Raw genomic sequence first — 8,446 nt, 5'->3', positions numbered from 1 at the left:
ACCTTGTGCTGTGGTTCTCCAACCTGTTCATCAGCAAAGATTAGTAGTGGAAGTTAAACTCCGATCTTCAGGTTATAGCCAAACAAGAGAGTCAGATGAGATTGGTTTCTTACCTGATGCCATGACTTACCGGATAAAGCAACAAAGTTCAAGAGCCTGGAGATCTATGGTGCATTTTAGGCCAGTGGTTAGCTACTTTGGGAATGAAGATGCCTTGGTCGTTGCATTCTCTGGGGCTATTTCCCAGTCTGTTATAGGGAGCCACACTCAGTCTCCATGAATCCAGCCACTTACCAGCTGGTTTATCTTGTGATACTTAACCTTCCTGTGCCTCCATTTCCTCACCTATAAAACAAGGATCATAATGCCTCCAAAGGTGGTTGTAAGGATTCAATAATATGTATATCCAATACTTAATATAGTGCCTGCACATGAGCTCGATAGTATTGTTATCATTATTTATCATTATTATTTATTGGCAGACACTGGCAGGGGAAATACAATTTCTCATCACTTCCTCTACAGTATATATGCTGTTCTTTCCAAAACAAGTATCTTCACTGACTTGCTTTTTGGATTGCTCTTTTTTCTTTTTCTCAGCAGTTTGTGTGGGTCAGGGGCTGACCCATCTTCAAAGGGCAGGCAGAGTTAAGGGTGCGCCTGGTTATAGACTTGAAGCGGGCTGTCTGCTATTCAAGCAGGCAGCCTGAACTCATGAAGTCATTGGCATGAGGACTCAAATCGTGGGCAAATGCCAACCTCCTGCCACCTTTAACCACCACAGCCTCCACAGCCGATGAGGCAGGTGTGAGAGTGAGGAGCTGTCTGTCAGTCCAGCTGAATGTCCGGCTGTGGCTCCAGATCCAGCCACCCTCTGCACGCTGAGAGCTAGATGTGGATGGAGGCCCAGATAAGGCTGGGAGGCAGGTGCTGAGGTTCTGATCCCTTGGGGAGGAGAGGAGAGTTTGTTAAGAGTTCTCCGCAGAAGCCCAAGAGGAAGACATTGCCTGTCTTCCCAGGCCAAGCCCTTCTGGAAGCATAGAAAGAACCATCTGGGACTTATAATAAGTCTCATGGGCGTTTCCCTTTGAAGTACCATTTTGGATCAAAGTTACCTGAAGGTATAGCTGAGTGAACACTGGGCCCAGCCTCAAAAACCCAGATTTTAGTCTCAACCAGAGCAAAGGTTTGCTGTGAGATCTTGGCAAGTTACCGGAGCTCCCTGATCCGTTAAACTTTTGATTATTTCTAAGATTCCTTCCAACTCTGAAAAATCTTCTCTTTACAACCAGAAAGGGCAACCTCGTCACTTTTATCTCCTGCCTTTCCTCTGAGAGGTGACAAACCTAGAGGCTAGCACTGTAGACGGCAGGAAAAGATTGGCTCCTACCCCAGCAGGATGTTCTTGGACACAGTATTTATATTCTCTGCCTCTGTTTATCTATCTGTGAAGTGGACCAGTTTTTATAAGTGTGATGGAAGTAAGCTAGATGATGTCCTTCTCTGGGTGGGCATATGGTTCGCTGCACACAAGGAATGCCCTCAGAGCTGATGGGTGGCTCATCCTTGTCCCTGTGCTGGTCCACCTTTTTATCTGGGCCTGGGTAAAGCCACAGTGAACAAGACCGTGGCCTTTGTGAATAGCAGAAAGCCAGTGAAAACAGGGAATCTGTTGGGAGCTACACTCAGGATCCCAAAACATCCTAGCCTGCTCAAGCAACAGCCTCAGCCTCACAAGGTAAAAAGAACAGGGCTTAACTGAGAGATCCGGGCTTGGCTCCAAAGCACCAACTGTACAAGGACAGGGTGGGGAAGTGGCGGCTTAGCGGAAGCATGTGTGAATAAAACTGAGGGTTTTCGCTCACAGCCAAGTCCATAGGAGTCAAATGAAAAGCTGCTAACTAAGCGGACAGACGCTTGGGCTGCTAAATTGAAGTCAAGTATTGAGCGCAGTGATTCTCCATCTTGATATTAATCAGAATTGCCTGGGAAGCTCTAGGAACACTGTGAAACTTGCTGCATCCAGACCCTCTGATTCAGGACCTGGTGTGGGTAGATGAGGGAGGGAAGGAAGGTGAGGAGTTTGGATTTCTGAAGAGTTTTGCCCTTGGTTCCAGTGTCCAGCCAGGGCTTGAGGACCAAAAGAGACTCAGTCCATTCTCATTCTTGGCATGCATGTCAGACCACAGCTGATGTACTCAGGGACCCAGTTTTGGCTGCTTTATCATGGGGGAAACACACAAGCTGGAGAACACTGGTGAGGGGCAACCAGGATGTAGGAAGCACACAACACACAGTGAGGACTGTTAGAGAAAAACACAGCACAGAAGACACAGGCGGTCCATGAGGTCCACCTTCAAATGGTTAGACTTGTTCTCTGAGGTCCTAAAGGTTAGATCTTAGGTGATAGTCTTAGGTCAGGTTTCTTATGAAACATCATGAGACAGAGATTTGCTTGTAGGAAGTTTATTGGGAGGTGCTCCGAGAAGCAACACCGCACACCTGCAGAAATGAAGGACTAGGGATTGATGGGGGCGGGGAGAGAGAAATTGATCAATGATGCAATCACAACAAGGGACACTCCAACAGGGAGCTTTAGGGTTGAGATAACCCTTCAGAGGCAAGTTGAGATGGCCCCAACTGAGGCAAGAGAGCTCGTCCTTTGAACCCCTACATTGGCCATCTACATTTTCCCTAGGAAGGGCTCATGAAGTCAGGCAAGGCGGCTTCTTTTGGTGGCTTAAGGAAATGCCCAGGAAGAGACTCATTTGTCAGCCATTACCAGCCAACCCTTCTGGCAACTTGGGGATAAGCTTCTCTGTCCCAAAGGTGGGATCTGGGTAGTGCATCATAGCAACCATGGCAATACCTACTTTGCACAGCTCAGACCTATTTGCTCCACATGCTAAGCTCACTCTACCTGGAATAACTCCTCCGGGATTCTGGTGATTGCTTTCCCTGGGAAACTTACAAGAAGGTAAGTGGAATGACCTATAGCCCCTACTACTGCAGCTTGTCTAGGTGACATAAGTGATATTCAGTGTCCCCCACTCCCCAACCATTACCCATTACCCGTTCTAGATTCTCTTTACCTTCAGCTTGTACCTGTATGTGTCCAGTTGGCTTACCTGGTGAAATGACTCAGATCCTCATTCCTAAGCAATATGAGCCCCTAGTCACCATGTCCTTCTCAAACCATGCTGCTAAATTTGTCCACTTATTATCAAAATTGGACAAGTGTGTACCAAGAGATACTGTAGTGGATGACCTCGGTGCCAAACATATTCTTCCCTGACCCGCTGTAGCAGCAAATCTATCTCCTCCAAAGGACCAGGGTCAGGTCCCTCTGTGAGGATGTGGCTCCTTTTTTTACCTACTGGTCTCTTGGCACAAGTTGTTTGAAGGACAGAAAGCAGTCACACTTAAAGCTTATGGGATTCTTGATTTGTCCCTTGGTAGAAGTGTTCTACCTCTGGGAACCAGATTCTCTAAACCTGGAGAGCCTGGAACTGTAGGAATAGGAACCACAAATTTCCCCCAAAAGGGTCACTGGGAGTGATGATAAGTGGGTTATTCCTACTTTCACCCCTTGTTTTCTAGACCTCTGTATCATAGCCATTGGGAAATAGCACCATATTATAGTTACTGAATAGGGTGCATGCTTCCTTCTGGAGGATGGTGTCCCACCATCTTTAAAATGGGCCTTCAGCTACACCTTCGAAAGGCTGCTCTTTTACTCTATCAGCTCTACTCGCCACTGGGTGGCAAAGTATGTGGTAGGTTCAGAAGATTCCATGATCCTATGTCCACTCTTTTGCCACAAAGTGGGACTCTTGGTCTGATACAATGTTATGTGAGATTCCACGTCAGTAAATCAAATACTCCTTAAGTCCTCAGGGAGTGGTGCTGGTTGAGGCCTCTAACAGGAAAGAGAAATCCATGTTCAGAATATGCTGATTCAAGTAAAGGTTAATCACCAACCTTTCCAGAGAAGGATAGTCAACTTGTTACCGAGCTGTTGGTTGGCCATCAGTTGCTGGCAGGTTGAACATTTGGCAGCAACAATTACTAGATCAGCCTTGGTGAGTGGGAGCCAATTTTGTTGGGTCCACCACTACAACCATAGACAATATGCCATCTATGCCAACATGGCCACTTTATCCATGTGCTCATTGCGCCAACCTGAGTGGTTGATGACAGAGGCTAGCAAACGTTAACTAGCCAAGTCATTCTATCCATTTGGTTATTCAGCGTCTCCTCTGTGGCAGATGCTCTCAGATGGGCATTAACATGCAATATATAGATCTTCACACTTTGTGCTCACTTTCATAGATACACCAACATGCCTCTCCCCAAGACATTGTTTCCAATCTCCCAGTGTTGCTCTTTCTAGGCCTCTAACCAACTAACTGAGCCCATTTGCTACAGCCCATGATCCTATGCAAAATTTTACGTAGGGCCACTCTTCTGGGGAGCCGTGAGGATCCAGGTCCCCAGATATCAATATAATTCGGACACCGCATGACCTTAAAATGTTTGGCCATTTCACTTTCCCCATTGTACAGTTACCCTAGTAAATGTCCATGGGTCCCTTTGGGGAAGGACTAGTGAAATCATTTCTCTACTGCCATAGTATTACAAAGGCCTTCCCCCTAGAGACTTAACCTCTCCTTCAGTCAACAGGTTCTAGATCTGAAAATTGAATCAGGTCTGGAAACTGGACGAGGTATTGTGACTTTTTATTAGAGCAACTGCCATCAATCTCCTGGCCTTTAACTCTTGATTTCTTTTCATTGTACAGCTCAGCAATTTTGTATGTGGTCTACAGATCCTTGGAGGTCCTTGAAACCATTTCAGAGACTTCACAAGGTCAAAATATTTGCATTATAATACTAAGATGTTATTTGCCTTTTTAACTGTCTAGACACTTGCACTGATGGTGTAAAAGCAATGGTAAATAAATCTTCTGGCACCTTAATAAACCAAGGCAATGGAAGCAAACTATTCTTGAGACAGTTTGTTCTTTTTTATTATGAAAGACAGAAAGAGAGAAAGAAGAAACAAAGGAGACAAAGAGGATGGAAGGAGGGGAAAAAGGAAGGAAAAAAGAATCAGTTTCACTTAAGAATGTCCTTAATGAAAAAAAAAATACTATCCTATAGAAGAGAGAGAGAGAGAAAAGAATGTCCTTAATGAAGCAATAAAAATTGCTGAAATTTATTAAATCATGACCCTTAAATACATGTCTTTTAAATATTCTCTGTCATTGGGGCACCGTCTGGCTCAGTCAGTGGAGCGTGCAACTCTAGATCTTTAGGTTGTGGGTTCAAGCCCTGCATTGGGTATAGAGATCACTTTAAAAATAGGGATGCCTGAGTGGCTCAGTAGTTAAGGATCTAACTTCAGCTCAGGTCATAGTCTCACAGTTTGTGAGTTTGAGCCTTGCATTGGGCTCTGTGCTGACAGCTCAGAGCCTGGAGCCTGCTTCAGATTCTGTGTCTCCCTCTCTCTCTGCCCCTCCCCAGCTCACACTCTGTCTTTCTCTTTCTCTCTCTCTCAAAAGTAAACATTAAAAAAATTTTTTTAATAATTTAAAAATAAAAATAAATATTGTCTGTGATTAAATGTAAAGTACTGTACTGCACACAGAAGTAACGGGTCTCTTGGGCACCTGAGTGGTTCAGTCTGTTAAAGTCCGACTCAGGTTGTGATCTGCTTTGTGAGATCAAGCCCCTGTGTCAGACTCTGAGCTGACAGCACACAGCCTGCTTGGGATTCTTTCTCTCCTTCTCTCTCTGCTCCTCCCCTTCTCTGTCTGCTCCTTCCCCTCTTGCACTCTCTCCCTCTTTCAAAATAAATAAACATTAAAAAAAGAGAAAAAAGAAAAGAAGTAATGTGTCTCTCTTATGAACCACAGTGCAACTGAGTCACCAGCTGAACTAACCCATTTTCTTCATGGAACACCATTTTCACTTGAAAGAATGACTGACAGATAAACTCTGATTATTTAGACTTTGTTATTTGGCAGATGTTTTCTCAAACCCAAACCAAGTAAGCCTGTCACTTTGAGGAAAACAACCAACAGTACTTACTAATGATAAAATTTGAGGTTTTCAGCAAAAATTAGAATTTTAGAAAATTTGTACACACTATCATGAGTTGATAGAGTCCAACGCTTAAACTTTTTCTGATATTAACAAATATAATTTTTACTATTGTATAATGAATTGTATCAATGTTTGAAAGGTCTATACAATCCAATGAAGCAATATTTTCCAAATGACTGAAGCGGGATGTTATAAAACCATGCATGGGAAACAGAGCCATTCATACTGCAGGGTAGATTAATAGACTTTAATATGATCGAGTACAAAAAATTCATTGATATAGTTTCATATTCTAAATTACAACTACCATTTAAGAAAATACTACTTGTTGAGTTTTGGTGTAGTCTCAAATTATGTGAAAAGGCTATTAAAATGCTTCTCTCTTTCCTAACTACATATCTGGGTCAGGCCAGATTTTCTTCATATATTTTAACCAAAACAACATATTGCCAGTAGAAGCAGATATGAGAATCCAGCTGTCCTCTATAAAGCCACACTTAAGAGATTTACAAAAATATATTTAAAAAGCCACTCTTTCACTAACTTTTTCTCTCATACAATGTAGTTATTTTTCATATAAATATACTGTTGATGTTAACATATAATGGGCTAATTATTTTTTTAATGTTTATTTTTGAGAAACAGAGAGTAGGGAGGGGCAAAGAGAAAGAGCGACAGAGGATCTAAAGCGGGCTCTGTGCTGACAGCAGAGAGCCCGATTCAGGGCTGGAACTCACCTGTGAGATCATGACCTGAGCTGAAGTCGGATGCTTAGCTTAACCCACTGAGCCACCCAGGCACCCCTGGGCTAATTCTTTTTTTAATGAGTTGATAAATACTTGACGAATTTCTCAGTCTTATTTCTAATATGGCAAATGTCAATAGAAGCAGCCCACATAAACAAAAGCTCTTTGGAGATGCCAGTTTTCAAGACTGTAAAGTGATATTTTGTCCAAAACATTTGAGAACCACTGGTACAGGTACCATTACAGGCTGCCCACCTAGCTTGGCCCAGGGGTGCTATGTTCTATTCATCAGCTGCCTAGCTCTACTGTTGGGACCCTCCACTGCCACTCCTCCTTGCTGCTCACCACAGTAGTTGTGCCAACCTCTGGCTTCTATTGCGTGGTCCTATCATTCCCATTGCTATCAAAGAGCCAATTCTGTAATGGCCTCTTGCTGTCAGCCCTGGCCTACAGAGGACAGCCACACAGCTTCTCCCAGTGCATTCCTCTTTGCTTTGATAGCCAGAGTATCCCCTGGGCCTTCCTGTGGAACTGAAGCAGGTTTCTGGCCTTCCGTAGAATACCGACTACATCGGGCTCACTTCTTTGAGCTTTTTGAACGCCTCCTCCATCTTCTGCTATGGCAGTTCTGGCATTTTCTTTTCCCTTAGCCAGCCATTGTCTTTTTCCTATCTCCCAGGATCCACGTCAGGGTCTTAAATCCTATTTTATCTGAGAGTCCTCCCATATCAATAAACTCTTTTTTTTTTTTAATATTGTTTTGTTTTTTTTTTTAATTTTTTTTAACATTTATTTTTGAGACAGAGAGAGACAGAACATGAACGGGGGAGGGTCAGAGAGAGAGAGGGAGACACAGAATCTGAAACAGGCTCCAGGCTCTGAGCTGTCAGCACAGAGCCCGACATGGGGCTCGAACTCACGAACCACAAGATCATGACCTGAGCCGAAGTCAGACGCTTAACCGACTGAGCCACCCAGGCGCCCCCTTTTTTTTTTTTAAACTTAGCATTCAGACTTGGCTCCCCACGGATCCAGCCTGTACATCCTCTCCTGGTTCATGCCAGTACAAGTTGGCTACTTTTGTAGCTCCTTTGCAGGTGTAGCCCTCTTCCTTTCCTATCAGGCTCCTGAACATCCCTGGCTGGGTTTTGTTGCAGCTTTGCCCTTATGTGTTGGTCTTGGAGGCCAAGAGAGAGAGGCAGTTTCCTTTGACACCTGAGAGCAATTCCCAGAGACAGTGGAAGCTGTGAGCCATCGGTAGCCAACACTCCTGGCAGCTGGAAGAATGAGTGCCTCGGCCCCCATCTGAGGTTACCCTCACTACAGAGACAAATTTAAGCTCTGCCTATGAGGCAGAGTAGTGCAGGGATGAGAACCTAAGACCTTAGAGTCAGAAAGGCTCAGGTTTGAATTCCATCTAGCTATGTGACCTTGGGCAAGTTACTTAACTTTTTTGAGGCTGTTTCTTCATCTCCAACGCAGAGATAAATAGTAACTACCTGATAGGTTGGTATGAGACAAATGAGATGAGGAACCTAAGTGCTTAATATGGTGCCAGCACATACTAAAGCCATGGATGTTGCTACTGTTATA

Source organism: Panthera tigris, chromosome B3 (assembly GCF_018350195.1).
Source record: "Panthera tigris isolate Pti1 chromosome B3, P.tigris_Pti1_mat1.1, whole genome shotgun sequence".
In the NCBI taxonomy this organism is placed as follows: Eukaryota; Metazoa; Chordata; class Mammalia; order Carnivora; family Felidae; genus Panthera; species Panthera tigris.
The sequence above is the reverse complement of the archived record's forward strand: the minus strand, read 5'-3'. Positions refer to the sequence as shown.